The sequence below is a fragment of the Corythoichthys intestinalis genome, chromosome 17 (assembly GCF_030265065.1).
Source record: "Corythoichthys intestinalis isolate RoL2023-P3 chromosome 17, ASM3026506v1, whole genome shotgun sequence".
In the NCBI taxonomy this organism is placed as follows: Eukaryota; Metazoa; Chordata; class Actinopteri; order Syngnathiformes; family Syngnathidae; genus Corythoichthys; species Corythoichthys intestinalis.
Window position 1 is genome coordinate 32,502,764 of NC_080411.1, and position 18,867 is coordinate 32,521,630.

Sequence of the window (18,867 nt, forward strand, 5' to 3'; positions counted from 1 at the left end):
CTAATCTGTGTAAAAGGCGAGTCTAAAAAGGTGTGTTTTTAGCCGAGACTTAAAAAGACCTAGATCCGTGATGGTGCGGATTTCGGGGGGAAGGCTATTCCACAGCCTGGGGGCAGCAACCGCAAAGGATCGGTCTCCCTACAGTTTTAAGTTTTGACCTCGGAACATCTAAAAGAAGCTGGCCGGTCGAGCGAAGAGTCCTGCCAGAGTTACGGAAAGTTAAAATTTCCGATAAATAAGATGGAGCCTGGCATTAATAGAATTAAAAACAAACAGTAAAAGTTTGAAATCAATTCTAAAATTGACTGGAAGCCAGTGGAGTGATGATAGCACGGCGGTAATATGCTCACATCTAGGTGTACCTGTTAAAAATCGAGCAGCAGCAAATCGAGGATTTGGGGAGGCCAACACAAAGTGCATTGCAGTAGTCCAGCCTTGAACTTATAAAAGCGTGAATTGCTTTTTCAAGGTCGTGGCGACTAAGAAAAGTCTTCACTTTGGCTAAGAGACAGAGCTGGAAAAAACTTGCTCTTACAACAGAACGAATCTGTTTTTCAAAGTTAAGCCTGCTATCGAATATCACTCCGAGATTTTTAACGTGTGTCTTAAAAATGCCAGCCGGAGCGCCAGAGTTGGGCTCAAGGGCTTTCATCATGGAAGGTGTGCCAAATAGTATTAAATTCAGTTTTGCTCTCGTTAAGATGTAAAAAAAATTTGTGGAAGCCACTGCTTCACATCAGATATGCACTCCATCAATTTAGCAAGAGCAGTTTTTTCGTTAGGTCTCACGGGCAGATAAAGCTGCAGGTCATCAGCATAAAAATGAAAAGCGATATTATGTTTTTTTGTAATTGATCCTAAAGGTAGGAGATAAAGCGCAAAAAGAACAGGCCCTAAAATAGAGCCTTGCGGTTGTGAGGAGGACATCTTTAGTTACTACCAAAAAAGAAGCAGAATTGCCCAAGTGATTGGCTATAAAGTACAGGAAGTACAATAGTCCACAAAAGAGAGGAAAAAAAATAGATTTATTTTGAAGCGCTCACTGCTATTTCCGCATACATTTGGCGCCAGTTTAGCTATTCTATTGATAATTACACACATTATTAAGTATTGAAGTAAATAACAAAAAATGTATGCATTTTTGTACTTTATCTCTATGGCATTGTCGAGGGTCGGCTCCCTACTGTTAGAGACCAGGAAATGGGTACCAGTTATGGTAGTCTTCATGAAATGGGCCTGAACATGATACAATCTTGGCTCCATAATGCTTACGGACTTCTCCCCAAATAAGTTGAAGCTATTTATAAACTGGTCTGAGTTTGGCTGATTTCAGCAGCTTTGCACATTATGGATTTAGTGGTGAGACACCTTGTCTCCTGTGCGCTCCTGAAACTGGAAGGCATATAGAAAGCACAAAGTGGGAAAATACTTTCATAATAGGGTGTCATGTCATATTGTCATCGATTTCACACCTGCTCATTAGCAGAGTTGTGTTACACACAGGATGGCGGAAAACACTCAGGTGGCTTGAAATTCCACTCGGAGACACCCAATTTGGCCAAATTTCTTAAAATTTCTATTTTCTGAGGGAGGAAAAAAAAATCAGGCGGGCATTTTTTGACACCTTAAAATAAGGTCAATTCAGGTGAGATAAAAATAGACATTTTTGAGACCTTTTAAAATTTCTTTAATTTTCTCATTTACAAAAAAAAAAAAGGTTTTGGACACCCATCCCAGTACATAAGAAATAGTAAACACTTCAAGTAACATTTTGTAACGGAAACGTTCTATTTCTTAAAGATAATTTATGAGTAAGAGACGTATCTGTTGCCACAGGGCCGTGCCATGCTTCTCAGACAGGTACTCAACCATGTCCTTGGCGTTGTGGAAGTTTTTTTTCCCAGAGTGCACGGCTCTTCTGAAGGCCTGGGAGAAGAGGCCAATCTCCACACAACTCTCCCCTCAGAGCCATAGAAGCAATGTTGAGCCTTGTGGGGCAGCATTGTCATATCATGACATGTTGATTTATTCAGATGAACGGAAGCAATAGAAATGATGAATAATGACATAAATAACAAAAAAGACCCTCTGTAACACACTTATGAAGTCTAATAGACAAAACCTACATTGTACTTACTCGCATCAACACCATCACTCCACATTGTCAGCCTTTTCACTGTCATTTTTGTGCTCAACCTTGACAGGCGTTGTGTTGTAAACTCATTGACAGCCTTGTGGTTGTGTTTGATGCAGTGTTGTTTTCGTCAACAGTGATGATATTGAAAATATAATCTTGGGAGACTTAAACATAACGAGACGAATTCCAGTTTTCGTCTGACGAGACAAGAATGAGACAAAAATCACCATAGTTTCCGTCACATGTTCACTATATATAACATTTTATTTGTAGTTAGCCTGAGTCATCGCACTGTCTGGTTGTGTCACTCATGTGACATGATGCGCCCACTGGCCCCTAACTCTCCGGTGTTCTCTCCTCTCCAGGCTTGTTTTGAAACACATGGTAAGATTTGTTATGTTGGCAAGAGAGAATATAGATTGTTGCTTTGGTCTGTTCTGAGCAGAGGTTGCGCTAGACATTTTCGTTGTCTGTCATTTTGACTGACAGGGTCATAAAAATCCGGTCATAATCTATTTTTACCAGTCACTTAAATTTTTAAAATGATAATGATGACATATTCAATAGTATTTAGTTTTCATTCATTTTTAATTAATATTGTAACGCTTGCTTGGCGGCGAAAAATTAGACACGGAAGTTGTATTTTTCTCCCTCTTTTTACTCTGCTTACCGCCAACAACACCAACAAAACAACTCCACTCCCAAAGAAAAAGAGGCAACTATATAGACCCCAATCACCAACGTCACACAATGATCTTAATTGTGGTTGTCAGCCCAAAATCTTCTAAATATATATTAAATGCGTCTTACCAGATATAAAATGACTACTACATAGTCTGTGGTGATCGTTTGGTGCCCAGATTTCTTGTCGAATTACAGCAGTCCATCTCGCTCTCCTCTTCGGGTCTCTCAGAATACGGTAGAACTTCAAGTCTCTCCGTCTATCTTCTCTGTTACTGCAACCAACCGCCACACACGCCTTCGCCATTTTGATTATTAATGTTAACGAGCAGAAAAACACGCCGTAATAGGAGGCATGTACGTAGCGGTAATGTGTAAACACGACGAGCTGACGGACAATATGGCTGCTCCAGTCAGGGGGCGGAGTTGTGACGTCATGTGATTGGGGTCTATAGACAAGTTTCCTGAGCGAAATATGGGCTTCGCACTTCCGGTCCGGTTGAGTATCAGTGTATTAGCAGTGTATTGACGATGATAAAACTACGAAATCAAGCCAGAGCAACCCATGGAATCTTCAAAAATTGATTCAGCACGACCTAGATGACGTAGATGAGATTGGATGGCAGTTCGTGTCACTTCGTTGATCATTCGTGGACAAAATTATTAACAACGGTCAGCCTGTGTTAACGTGAGGAATGGATTGATACTACAGCCATTAGTGACCAAAATGTGGTGAAATTACAAGTTATATTACATTTGCCGACTGCAGAAGGGCTGACATGGATTGTTTTGTTACAAGGAAATGCTACAAGGTTATGTACATGTGATGTAAACACAAATAGTATGTCATTCTTTTTTTTATTGCAGGCATTGATCGCAATAAAACATTTAGACATAATTCCTGTTAGGTTTCTGAGTGAGCGGGGGACCCAAGCGCAGAGAAGCAAGGCAAGGTGGCAGTGGTTACAATTGTTTATTGCTGTATGTGAAGGCAGTCTTTGTCCAGATAGTCAGGCAGGCGATTAGTGTGTAATCAGGTGAGCTGTGAAGGCAGGCGAGCTGTGAAGGCAGGCGAGCAGTGCAGAATCTGTGAACAAAGGTAATATGAGCTAAAGCAAAGCAATACAGAGTTCTAGAATTTTCAAGGGCTAGTGTCACAAACTCTTGGAGTGGAGTTGTTGATCTGGCAATGAGGTGAGGCCAGGGACTGGCTTAAGTAGGCTGTTAACGATGACTGACTGCACCTGGTCCCAGGCTCACCCATCTGTCCAATCCTGCAATCAAGACACATGCACCCACACACACACACACACACACACAAGGAGGAGGAGGAGCAGCAGCGCTCAGGGAGCAGGGGCCTTAACAGTACCCCCCCTCCTACGGGCGCCACATGGCGCACGAGCCAGACGCCCAGGGTGCCGACGGTGAAAGTCACGGATTAGGGACCGACACAGCACATGGCGAGCGGGGACCCAGCTGCGCTCCTCAGGCCCGTAACCCTCCCAGTCCACTAAGTACTGGAGGCCCCGACCCCGCCGGCGGACGTCCAGCAGCCTCCGGACGGAGAAGGCGGGGTGCCCATCGATGAGCTGAGGCGGAGGAGGGGCTGGCACCGGAGGAGACAGTGGACTGGATGAGACAGGCTTTACTTGGGACACATGGAATGTTGGGTGGACTCTGAGTGAGGCAGGAAGCTTGAGGCGAACAGCACTAGGGTTAATGATTGCATCGATCTCATATGGGCCCATGAACCGTGGCGACAGTTTTTTGGACTCCACCTTGAGGGGGAGGTTACGGGCGCTGAGCCAGACCCGCTGGCCGACGTTGTAAACGGGCGCAGGGGTGCGGCGGCGATCGGCCTGTGCTTTGGAGCTTGAGGCTGCGCGGAGCAGGGCAGTGCGAGCCGTCTTCCAGACCTTGGCACACTTGCGCATGTGGGCTTGCACTGACGGAACAGCACATTCCGTCTCCTGTGACGGAAACAGCGGGGGTTGGTAACCCAACGAGCATTCAAAGGGAGACAACCCTGAGGAAGCGCTTGGCAGCGTGTTGTGCGCGTACTCCACCCAGGCAAGATGGGAGCACCAAGAAGAGGGATGCGAGCTGGTCATACAGCGTAGGGCCGACTCCAGCTGTTGGTTCGTGCGCTCTGCTTGCCCGTTAGTTTGTGGATGGTATCCGGAAGACAGACTGGTCTTGACGCCCAGGGCCGCACAAAAAGCCTTCCAGACTTGGGAGATGAACTGGGGACCCCGGTCAGACACAATGTCAGCAGGGATTCCATGTAGACGAAAGACATTGTCGACGAGCAGATCTGCTGTCTCTTTAGCAGATGGAAGCTTGGGTAGCGCAAAGAAACGAGCAGTCTTTGAGAAACTGTCTATGATTGTGAGTATGACTGTATTACCCTTGGAAGGGGGGAGACCAGTGACGAAGTCCAGGGCAATGTGAGACCATGGGCGGCCAGGAACTGGAAGTGGCTGAAGAAGACCAGAATTGGGCTTGGTGGAGGTCTTATTACGGGCGCAGACAGTACAAGCAGCCACAAAGGCCTTTGTGTCCCCTTCCATGGAGGGCCACCAGAATCGTCGTCTGATAAAGGCCAGCGTTCTATGCACACCAGGGTGGCATGTCAGGGGTGTGGAGTGCCCCCACTCCAGCACCTGGGCTCGGACAGAGTCAGGCACGAACAAACGGTTCCTGGGGCCTCCTCCTGGGTCTGCTTGACGTGCTTGGGCACGCTTGACCACCGACTCGATCTCCCAATTGAGACATGCCACAAAACAGGAAGGGGATAGAATGGGTTTGGGGTCTGGTCTTTCATTGTCGGGCGCAAACTGGCGGGACAGCGCGTCGGGCTTGATGTTCTGAGACCCTGGACGGTAAGACAGAGTGAAGGAGAAGCGGTCGAAGAAGAGAGCCCACCTTGCCTGCCTGGAGTTCAGCCTCTTGGCCGATCGAATGTACTCCAGGTTTCGATGGTCTGTCCAGACGACAAATGGGTGCTCAGCTCCTTCCAGGAAGTGGCGCCATTCCTCCAAGGCAAGCTTCACAGCCAAGAGCTCCTTATCGCCAATGCTGTAATTGCGCTCTGCCGCTGAGAGCCTGCGGGAAAAGAATGCGCATGGGTGTACCTTGCCATCCTCCGAGCGCTGGGAAAGCACGGCTCCCACTCCTAGATCCGAAGCGTCCACCTCGATGATGAACTGGCGTGTTAGGTCAGGGTGACAAAGGATGGGTGTGGAACTGAACCGCCTCTTGAGATCACAGAATGCTGCTTCCGCTGTGGCAGTCCACTTGAATGGTACCAACGGAGAGGTGAGGCCTGTGAGGGGGGCAGCAACCCGGCTGTAGTCCCTGATGAATCGCCGATAAAAGTTCGCAAATCCTAGAAAGCGCTGCAGGGCCTTCCGTGAGGTTGGCCTGGGCCAATCAGTGACACCTGTCACTTTGGCGGGGTCCATTTTCAACTCTCCCTTAGCGACGACAAAGCCAAGGAACGTGGTATGAGCGACATGGAATTCGCACTTCTCTGGTTTGACGTAGAGCTGGTTTTCAAGTAGCCTTTGGAGCACCTGCCGAACGTGACCTACGTGCGCTGTGAGGGAATCTGAAAAAATAAGAATGTCATCCAGGTATACGAACACAAATGCACCAATCATGTCCCGCAGGACATCGTTGACAAGGCACTGGAAGACGGCAGGCGCATTAGTCAAACCAAAGGGCATTACCAAATACTCGTAGTGACCACGATGAGTGTTGAAGGCCGTCTTCCATTCGTCCCCCTCACGGATGCGGACCAGATGGTAGGCTTGGCGCAGGTCGAGCTTCGTAAAGACTGTGGCCCCATGAAGGGGAGCAAAAGCAGAGTCAATAAGAGGAAGCGGGTACCTATTTTTGACTGTTATGCTGTTAAGGCCTCTATAATCAACACAAGGTCGCAGGGTCTTGTCCTTTTTGCCTACAAAGAAAAAGCCGGCCCCCACCGGCGAAGAAGAGGGACGGATTACACCAGCAGCCAACGATTCTGAGATGTATTCCTCCATCGCTTGGCGTTCCTGGCGCGAGATGTTGAATAGCCGTCCACTAGGAAGAGGCGCCCCAGGCTTCAAGTCGATGGCGCAGTCATAGGGCCTATGAGGTGGTAGCGTCTTGGCACGGCTTTCGCTGAAAACGGGAGCAAGATCGTGATAACATGCTGGAACGAGGGACAGGTCTACCTGCTCTGGAGCTGGTTGTGCAGCAGCGACCCCAGCAGCAGATCCCAGGCATTTACTGAGGCAAAAGTCACTCCAAGCAGATATGCTGCCCCCCCTCCAGTCGATATTGGGATTGTGGGTCTTCAACCAAGGCAGGCCGAGAACTAAGGGAACTTGGAGATTCTCAAAAACATAAAACTTTGTTACTTCTCTGTGGTTTCCTGAGAGCACTAGGGATAATGGAGCAGTTTCCTGAGTCACACAATATAGCAGGTCGCCATTGAGGGCTCGAGCCTTGATTGGGGTTTCTAAGGGCAGCAGAGTTATCCCCATCTGGTCGACCAGGGCACGGTCAATTAGGTTATCATCTGCACCAGAGTCAACCAGGGCGTTTAACGGAAAAGACTGATCTCCCCAACAAAGCATGGCAGAAAGCCTTAAACGAGCGGTCGTTATAGTTTGATCGTGACTCACCGGGCTGTCCTTGTTGGAGAGTGGAGTGGCCCTCCTCCCTGCCCGCACAGGGCAGTTGGCAACAAAATGGTTTCCACCCCCACAGTAAAGGCACAATTTGGCACACCGCCGGCGATCCTTCTCCTCAGTGGAGAGCCGGGCACGTCCCAGCTGCATCGGCTCGGGTCCTGCGCTAGGGCATGGAGCAGATGGGGAGTCGTGCCCTCCATGGAACGAAGTGGGGGGTGGGGCATGTGGCTGGGGGTACGATGAAACTAGTGGTCCCAAATGTCTCAAACGTTCCCTGTGGCGCTCACGGAGACGAGAATCTAGCCGGATGGAAAGGTCAACGAGCTGGTCGAGGTCAGCAGGTTCATCACGGGCGGCCAACTCATCCTTGATTGAGTCATTAAGCGCACACCGGAAGATCTCTTGGAGTGCCACATTGTTGAAGCAACTCTCGGCGGCAAGCGTCCTAAAGCGGATTGCAAACTCTGCTACGCTGTCATTGCCTTGCTGGAGCAACATGAGGCGCTTTGCTGCCTCCCTGCCACGTACTGGGTGATCGAACACCTTCTTCATTTCTTCCGTAAAGGCGTGATAGGAGGAGCAGGTAGGAGAGCGCCCCTCCCATGTTGCTGTAGCCCATTCTAGCGCGGCGCCACGAAGGCAGCCAATGAGGTATGCTATTTTAGCATCTTCGGAAGCGTACGTGTGGGGCTGCTGGGTGAAAACGAGTCCACATTGAACCAAAAAGGTTCGACATGTCCCCAAGTCTCCATAATAAGGGGCAGGTGCCGGGACGAACGGCTCTCTGAAAGCAAAAGGGGCTGCGCAGGGCGACTCCGGAGCAGGTGGAGCATGCTTAAAGGCCTGAAGGGAGGAGAGCCCAGCCTGGAGGAGAGTCAGGGTTTCGGCAAATTCACATAATTGACTCATAAGGGCTGTGATTGCCTCACCATGTTGCTTCAAAATGCTCTCCTGAGCGGCTGCTCGGCGGCGAAGTGGATCGGTCTCTGCTGGGTCCATGTTCAGGCCAGATCAAGCTGTTAGGTTTCTGAGTGAGCGGGGGACCCAAGCGCAGAGAAGCAAGGCAAGGTGGCAGTGGTTACAATTGTTTATTGCTGTATGTGAAGGCAGTCTTTGTCCAGATAGTCAGGCAGGCGATTAGTGTGTAATCAGGTGAGCTGTGAAGGCAGGCGAGCTGTGAAGGCAGGTGAGCAGTGCAGAATCTGTGAACAAAGGTAATATGAGCTAAAGCAAAGCAATACAGAGTTCTAGAATTTTCAAGGGCTAGTGTCACAAACTCTTGGAGTGGAGTTGTTGATCTGGCAATGAGGTGAGGCCAGGGACTGGCTTAAGTAGGCTGTTAACGATGACTGACTGCACCTGGTCCCAGGCTCACCCATCTGTCCAATCCTGCAATCAAGACACATGCACCCACACACACACACACACACACACAAGGAGGAGGAGGAGCAGCAGCGCTCAGGGAGCAGGGGCCTTAACAATTCCATTTCTTGTTTTATTTAAAACGATTGGTGCACTCCAAAACAGGTCAATAAATCACATTTATAAAAGTATTGTAAAAATAGCATACGAGAATGTGATATCAGACCGCAGAGCTTCGGAGCCTCGTGAACAAATAGCGACATCACGGAGGCCCTCGGCGGCATTTAGATGTGCTTTTTTCCCGTCCTCGGTAATTCCAGCTCCAATAGCATATATTTAAAGATGCTACCGTTCACAAGTTCGTAGTTGGATCACGGCGATCTCGGCGAACCACCGTCTGTCACAATTCCTGCCTCTCTCTCGGCCTCTCCCGGGAGTCGAGCTGTCATCATCATTGTGGAACGCAAACGATATATGTTCGATATATGTCCATCAACGTACAAGCCAAGTTGTCTTCCCTTTTATAACAGCGTTTCCCAGCTGTAAACAAACGAATAAAAACTTGCAACACTTGGATTTATGCGGTGCATTCAAACACGATTAGCAACAGGCGGATAGCAGCAGTAGCAGAAGCTAGTTGTTGTAAAAATGATTAAACTTCGTAATTACAATCATTATCGTAATATCAATAGCAAAGGTAACAAGTCGTTTCATGCGCCAGATTTTAGGTTTCGTATTTTTAGAGCACATTACCTTCCATAACAGCGGGGGCATGACTGCAGGAGCTGTCAGTTTTGTACATCTCCGTCCCTCCCTCCTGTATGACGAGTACGAGCACCCATGGTTTGGAAATCGACATGGTACGAAGCATGGAGGCCTTGGCTTGGTTCTCCACCCGCCTACATCAAAATAACATTCCCGGGATCTTGTATAAAGACCTTCCAACTTCGATTCCACTGCCATTGATTTCAATGGTAAACAGGCGGAAACGGAAGGGGAAGGAAGACATAAGGAAGTAAACCGGAAGTACCTCGGAAACTTGTCTATACACAGGCGGCAATCTAGTCCACCAATTGGATGACGCGCTGGCACACCGGGTGCACCAATAAGAACCTCGCGTTGATGTGTCAATCACGGTGCTGCCGCCAGACCCCGGTGACGCTACAATATTCTGACAGAATAGTCAACGACGTCATGCATTAAGCGAGACAATAGCTAATTAATATGCTCGCTCGCCAGCCTGTGGTCTGGGGTGTGAATTGCAACCTGTCAAAATGACGGACGGACTTCAGTTTTTTCCGTCACCGTTTTAAAAAAACGGTCAACGACGGAAAATATTCGGTTAACGCGACCCCTGGTTCTGAGTGATCATCACACAGCGTCCTCTTAAACTCTCAGACAACATTTTTTACATATAGTTTGTCGCGTCCAGGTGGGAATAATGTACTGTTTCCCTCAGGGTTGTTCCTGACCAATTTGGTGCCCTAGGCAACATATTTATTGGCACCCCCCCCCCTATTTTCACCAAACACTTTAAAAACAAATGCTTTAAATAAATTATAATTGTTATTACAACATGATTAACACCCACCCACACAAACCCATATAAAAACACACAGAACACTTTAAAATGCTACTTTTTTTTCCACCTTGACTTATAACCTTACTCACCTTGTCTTCACTGATGCAAAAGCATCTATTGCACTTTCATATTACAGTTGTTTTGGAAGGTGCACTTCTTTCCTGGAGTTGGTGGGCTTGGACTTGGTGCTGATGTGGATAAGTTCTCTGTAAAAGATGGCCCAGGATGTACAGAGGTAGAAGGAAAATATTTCAGAAGAGCATCTACAAAAAGAAGAAAGTGGAATGTTACATTATATTAGTCAAATAGCTGTTGATTGTGAAACCAGCATGACATAACCATAATAGCGCCTCTTGCAGCCTATTGTACCTGTCTATTGGATCCGGCCACTATCTTTGATGGGCGTAGATAAAAGAAAATAAATTCTTGACGCACGGCAACTACACAGGACTATCCAATAATAATGATTTAAATAATATATGATAGCAAAAAAAATTAATAAATTGAATATGTTTTTACATGAATGTGATCGCCATTTTAATGAATTAATGACACATTTAATAACAAATGTTTGCATTTAAATCCGTGGCACTTTTAGTCTCCAATTCCACAGAAATGTGAAATTATTAATTCCATATTTAATGGTGTACCATATTTATTTAATTAACCTTGGCACTTTTAGGCAAGGCAAATTTATTTGAAAAGCACAATTTAACACAAGGTAAAAGTGGTTCACATCACATGAAAATAAGCAAGAAAATTTTAGTCTCCCATACACTTTGTCCAAATTTCTCTAAAATTGGAGGGGGAGTAAATTTAACTGAAACTAATCCACAGCTGGCTGAATACTCAAAATATTTCTAAAACAACAGCCTGGCTAATGATACAGTATAATTTTTGCTTTAGCACTAAGTCATATAAGCTCTATGTAAATAACCGCTAGCTTGCAGTTACGCTAAGTCGACGTGCTTATGCTGTTGAAAAAAATCATCACAACAAACCTCTGTTTTTCTTCACGTATTTGCTGTCTTCTTTCTTTTTCTTCTGACCCGAAGGGCTTTTGTCTTTTCATGAAGTTGACTTGTCACCGTAACGTCGCTCAATTGCGGAGGCTAAAAATGGCACCTTCAGGTAGCTCGCTGGTCTGCTGGGTGGTGGGACTAGGGTCCGTGGTGAAATTATCGCATCACGGGAAGAAATGAAACAGGCAGAAGGCACACTAGAAAAATGATTTCATTATTATTTAAAGACTTATTATGAACGGTTTTGTTTTTCTTTTGTTTTATTGTTTTGTATAATTTTTTGAATACTGCTTTCATCAAATATTATTTGAATATTTTTCTTGACGCCTTTTTGGATGCTGGTGCGTTGGGAGCCTTGATTTTAACGTTATCATAAAAAGCACCAAGGCACTCTCAATCAGTGATGATGTATCGTGTGTGAAATGTCTGTTATTGAAAATTAAAGATCAAAACAACTCTTTTGACACCAAATCTGTGTTTTATTCTTCATATACTTGAAGTGCGACACGTAAATAAGTCACAGACTCACAGCAAACATATGTACACAATAAATGATGAAGTGCACCAACCAAAAATACGACATAAAGTCATAAAAAGTTGGCAGTTTTTGGCCGACTGGGTCACCGCTTCGTGTGGCCACTCGATTCCGGACGCACACGTCTCGGTGGTTCTTCCATTTTTTTTTTTTTTTCAATCGCCGACCTTGCCATTTGGCAATCACTATAATGTCTTGACGAGACTTGCTCTTCGATGACACTCCCGTCGGCTTGGTCCATTTTTGCGTGTAGAAAATGTTTGATTCTATTCTACAATGGCGGTGATTTCGCGATAAACCGGAAACAACAGTCTGAGCGGACGAATCACAGTCGGTTTCTGCCACGTCATACGCGTCTACGCGACGCGAAGGTTAGAAAATTCGAGAGGCGCGCGTCAGGCTACGGCGCAGGGTCGTAACTCGGGTCTTCCTTGACGGCGCAGGTCTGACGCGGAAGTATGCTTAAATTGTCTTATGGGCGGCACGGGTCTGGTTTCCCTGCCGCGTGCGATTATCACCAAGTTGGCGTTGTCCTTGTAGAAGCAACAAAATGTTCTCGTCTGTCAATGTTTATTTGAGATTGTTGGAAACCTTTATTTATTTAACTATTTTTGGACTAAAATTTTGCAGACTATAATTTTGAGTGACCTTCGACTAAAACTGGACGAAGACAAATATATTTTGAAATGACTAAAATATGACTATGACTAATAAGTCATTTTGTCCAAAAGACTAAGACTGAGACGAAAATTAAAAGAGCGGCCAAAAACAACACTGGTTTGATGTCATCTGTCATAAAGATGTGGGCCTCCCTGACCACACTGTTCTCCCCACATCTATAATAGCATCCCTCAGAATGAAAACGATTACAATCAAATCGTAAACCACATAGATGACAAACATTCCAATGATGATTATGAGATATGAATGTTTTCAGTTAGTTATGAGCGTGTTCAGTGAGCAAATTTAACTCAGCCCTTCCTTAGTGGTTACATCTCCAAGATGCCTGTCAAATATTTCTTGTTATATTTGTCTTTCAACCTGAAGATTAACTGCCACGACAAATGAAACAGCCTGCTCGAAGCCGCTATTGGCTTCCTCAATGAATTCTTTCACCTCAGCAGCTCAACACTGTATTATAGACTTTTGACCTGCCCCACTTTCGCTTATACATATCCAATGAATCCAAGCCTTTTTACATAGGAATGTGACAGCAGGTTGGGAATGCAGGAGGATTAGGATGCGGTCAATGCAATGTAATTCCCCCATCTGGGAAAACTGAGTCCAGAGTCTTTGACTTTGGCACAGTGCAGATGCAGATATAATTGCTTGTAGAATTTTGTTAAATCTTAAACAACCGAATCCTAGCCCGTACTGCTTTATCAACCCTGGTTGTGAACAGACCTGTGTTTGAATGAGAAAGGAAGCCCAGTTGGATTAAATACAGTGGTAGGAAAAAGTATCTGAACGTGGAATTTCTCACATTTCTGGATAAAATCACCATCAAATGTGATCTGATCTTTGTCAAAATGTAAAAAAAAATATAGGTTTTCATATTTTAATGGGGATGGTATGCAAACAATGACTAAGGGGGAAAAATAAGTATGTGAACCATTACATTTAATAATTTGTGCCCCCCTTTTGGCAGCAATAACTTCAACTACACGCTTCCTGTAGTTGCAGATCAGTCTGGCACATCGATCAGGACTAATCTTGGCCCATTCTTCTCTACAAAACTGCTGTAGTTCAGTCTGATCTCAATGGGGTTCAAGTCTGGACTTTGACCTGGCCACTCCAGAACGTGTATTTTGTTCTTCTGAAACCATTCTGAAGTTGATTTACCTCTGTGTTTTGGTCATTGTCTTGTTGCAGCATCCATCCTCTTTTTAGCTTCAACTGTCTGACAGGCGGCCTCAGGTTTTCCTGCAAAACATCCTGATAAAACTTCTGAATTCATTCTTCCATTAATGATTGCAAGTTGTCCAGGCCCTGAGGTAGCAAAACAGCCCCAAATTATGATGCTCCCTCCACCATGCTTCACGGTGGGGATGAGGTGTTGATGTTGGTGAGATGTTCCATTTTTCCTCCACTAGGGATGTCCCGATCCAGGTTTTTGCACTTCCGATCCGATACCGATATTGTTTTGCACTTCCGATCCGATACCGATACTGGCCGATACCGATACCGGCCTCTCTGAGCATGTATTAAAGTTTAAAATTATTTAGCCTCCTTACTTAGTTGTCAGACTCATGTTGAAAAGGGTTTTCGTAGTCTTGATAACAACTTGCCAGCTGAATTAGGTGAGTTGGAATAACACATAATGGTTGGTAACAAGAAACTGACCTGTTTATTAAATGATAAACACAAAACATTATAAATAACAAACAGAAATGACATATTCAAAAAAGTCTGCCCGATGCGTCTAAATCCCACTTTACTCACGAGAGATAATGGCTCGTCATCCAGAATGATTCCTTCGGCAATGACTCTTCCCTGGGCTTTGGGACTGTCAAGTGCCAGTTTGTCACGCATAGCAAAAGTTTCTGCCAGTGTTCGTTGCGTATGACCTTTCTTTCTGTCTTCGGTTTTCTCCTTACACTCCTCATATACTCCTCATACTCCTTGTATTGTTTGTGGTGATATTTCGATAAATGCTTGATTAATTTGGTTGTATTAACACTTCTTACAGCTTTACCACCACGCTTGACTTTATTGTGGCATATGTTGCACTCTGCCTCTTCGTCTTTGTCGTCCTTTAAAGTTAAATAATCCCACACAGCTGACATTTTTACCGATAGACTCTCAAGTCAATTGGGAGACGGTAATGTAGTGTGTTGAAGGTGTGCATAAAATGCGGACCGGATTTTAGGGAAGCCGAAGCAAAAACTGGAATGGATTATGTAAGTCGGTGCACTGGAAAACCCGGACGGGACTTTCAAAAAATTGGATCGGAAGTCTGGATCTGAATTTTTCCGTGTCGGCCCATCCGATACCGATACGCATTTTTTTGCCCATATCGGCGTCCGATCCGATCCAGATATCGGATCGGGACATCTCTATCCTCCACTCATTACGTTATGTGTTACTCCCAAACAATTCAACTTCATCAGTCCACAAAATATTTTGCCATAACTTCTTTGGAATGACCAGGTGCCTTTTTGTGAACATTAGACAAGCAACAATGTTTTTTTAAGATAGCAGTGGCTTCCTCCGTGGAGTGCTACCATGAACACTATTGGCCATAGTTTTACATATAGTGATTGTGTGCACAGAGATATTTGACTGCCAGTGATTTCTGTAAGTCTTTAGCAGACACTCGAGGGTTCTTTTTTCACCTCTCTGAGTATTCTGCGCTGAACTCTTGGCATCATCTTTGGTGGACGGCCACTCCTTGGGAGAGAAGCAATAGTGCCAAACTCTCTCCATTTGAAAACAACTTCTCGGACTGTTGATTGATGAACATCCAGACTTTTAGAGGTGGTTTTGTATCCTTTCCCAGCTTTATACGAATCAACAATCCTTGATCGCAGGTCTTCAGACAGCTCTTTTTACCGAGCCATGATACACATCAGACAATGCTTCTTATTAAGACATTTCTTTCTAGGTGTGTCTTTTATAGTGGGCAGGGCAGCTTTAAACCACTCTTCAGTGATTGGGCACACACCTGACTTAAAATGTTTGGTAAAAATTGGTTTCAATTGCTCTTTACTTCTCCTTAGGCAGACGGTTCACTTACTTATTTTTCCTCGTTCTGTCATTGTTTGCATGGAAAAATTATAAATGTTTGGGTGGTTTTAGTTAAAACACACTGTCTTTTCATCTGTGTGATTTTGACTAAGATCAGATCACATTTGATGGTGATTTTATACGGAAATGTGAGAAATTCCAAAGGGTTCGGATACTTTTTCATACCACTGTATTATCCTTCTTGACTCTTCCTTGCTGCCTTCATACTTTTTTCCTGCAAACCTTCCAGCGAGAACGTTGTTTTTTAATGTTACATGTACACAACAAATTGAGTGATTCCTGGTTTTGATAGTCACACCTATCCTATAGGGCCCATCCGAGATAACTTTGGGTGAAAGCTTCTGTGTGTGTGTGATCCAACATAGCAGTGATGTCATTAATGTGAGAATCACACTATTTGATCAACTAGCAGCTCGACTGAGTGTCTGCTGTGCCACTAACCCACTGCCGGGATGAGGGCGACGTGAGCGGCTTATACAGTGTGTGTGTGCATGTGCATGCATGTGTGACTTAATACAGCTCTCCCGGACGGGCTCTTTTCATTAGGTGGGGCTTGTCTTGTTGGCATAATGAAGTGTCCTTCCCCACAGTCCAGATGGTGGGCCCGGCAGCTTCCGTTCATCCAACTGTCCTTCCTCTTTGTAATCTGGTCCTGAAGAAATCAGTCCATTGATTTGTCACACGGTCGCGACATGATCCAATTAGGTGATTGTCCCGCACAAGCTGAAACATCATCTGAGTGGGATCACTAAAGTTCCCCTTTGGTACTATCTAATACTGGATACTCTAGTAACATACATCCATTTGGCATTTATTGTTGAATACATCTAGTGTTGTACCTTTTCCATATCTGTAGCAGTCGCATGCAAAGCATCCTAGGTTACGTCTATAAGAGAAGGATACTCGTGTTTTACACTTAAAATCGTCCAAAAATGGCTGACAGCACTTGGCACAATGTTGTGAGGTACTGTAATCTCTTTCAAATGTATGCTTCAGAGGGTGCTGACCCTGAATTGGGACACAGTTACTTACAAACAACGTATCACACACAATCAATTCAATTCAATTCAATTCAATTTTATTTGTATAGCCCTAAATCACAACACGGTTGTCTCAAAGGGCTTTGCAGAGGCAATGTGATACACAGTCAGAAACATCAAATGAAGTAAATAAAGTAGGGCTGTCAAACGATTAAAATTTTTAATCGAGTTAATTACAGCTTAAAAATTAATTAATCGTAATTAATCGCAGTTAATCGCAATTCAAACCATCGGTAAAATTTGCCATATTTTTCTGTAAATTATTGTTGGAATGGAAAGATAAGACACAAGGTGGATATCAGGGGTCGCGTTAACCGAATATTTTCCGTCGTTGACCGTTTTTTTAAAACGGTGACGGAAAAAAATAAAGTCAATCTGTCATTTTGACAGGTTGCAATTCACACCCCAGACCACAGGGCGGCGAGTGAGCATATTAATTAGCTATTGTCTCTCTTGATGCATGACGTCGTTGGCCTTACTCGGAAAAATGTCAAGGCAACTGAGTGTCCGAAGTTTCTTCAAAAAGCCCCAAAACGACGATGGTGTTGATAAAAGAGGTGAAAAAAGAGGGACTGATGCAGTGGAGGATGAAGGACAGCCTCTGCAGCAATCCCACTTGAGACATTTGATTATGCACAAGCGGGCACGCAATGGCGTACTGCACGCAGGCTACTTTTAGACCGTGACGTCGCATCGTAAAGCGGAAGTAAAGCCGAAGTGGGACATTATAGACCCACCCTCGCATAGACCCAACGTAAAAAGTGCTACTTTTCTCCAGTAATCTTTCAAAAACGAACATGCCGATCACGCATTGCTTTTTTGGAACTTGTAGAAACGACTCTAGACATTACGACACATGAAGCATGTTTTCTTCATACGTTTCCGGAACCAAAAACTCGGGAGGAAAAAATGTGAAGACCGAATCAACTTGCGCGGACTTTAACACCAGGTCGGCGAATCCATTCACGTTTCATATGCAGTAAACATTATGTTGGGTTGACATGGTCTTTCAAAGGACAAAGAGGTAAGCCATTTTTATATTTTTAACTTATTTTTTTAGCGTAACGTTGTGCCGTACTGCTTCTGTCTGACAATGAATGACCTGAAAAGAATTACAATGGTATTTGACTGCCACTGCTACCGTTTCTGTTTTATATATATATATATATACATATATATATATATATATATATATATATATATATATATATATATATATATATATATATATATATATATATATATAAAACAACTTTAGTAAGGGGGAAGTGTAAATAAATTGTAGGATTAAGATATGTTATCAATGAAAAAATTACAAGTGTTCGTTGGCTGTCACTGAGTAGCATTTGCGATCGCTACACAAAGCTAACTAAATTACCCCCAAGAACGGTAAGAGACGTAGGACAAGCAGAGGATATATAAGAAAGACAGGGCTGATGGTAAAGGATAGCTTGCTGAAACAGGAGAATGTCATTGTCAGTCGCGTCGATAAAAAAGCTAAAGCTATGCTTAGGTCGGCTCGTAGGCTACATACTGGGGCCACAGTCAGCTGTTTTTGTCACTGCGGAGAAAAAGTTACATATTCATCTGCTTGATGTGTGATGGCACGGTGTGGATTCTCTGTTAAGCTCGTTCGGACAGAATATTAATTAAAAATGAATGAAAACTAAATACTAGTGAATATGACATTATTGTCATTTAAAAAATTTAAGTGACGGGTAAAAATAGATTATGACCGGATTTTTATGACCCTGTCAGTCAAAATGACAGACAACGAAAAAGTCTAGCGCAACCTCTGGTGGATATATACATTCAACATACGGTACATAAGGACTATTTGTTTATTATAACAATAAATCAACAAGATGGCATTAACATTATTAACATTCTGTTAAAGCGATCCATGGATAGAAAGACTTGTAGTTCTTAAAAGAAAAATGTTAGTACAAGTTAGAGAAATTTTATATTAAAACCCCTCTTAATGTTTTCGTTTTAATAAAATGTGTAAAATTTTCAATCAAAAAATAAACTAGTAGCCCGCCATTGTTGATGTCAATAATTACTTACACAATGCTCATG

General features: G+C 44.3%; 1 protein-coding gene across 2 annotated transcripts in view; it reads left to right on the forward strand.

The window, feature by feature from the left end:
• zdhhc8a (zinc finger DHHC-type palmitoyltransferase 8a) overlaps positions 1-18,867 on the forward strand; it is a 65,957-nt gene that overhangs the window by 10,685 nt on the left and 36,405 nt on the right. The gene's annotated exons all lie outside the window — the stretch shown is intronic.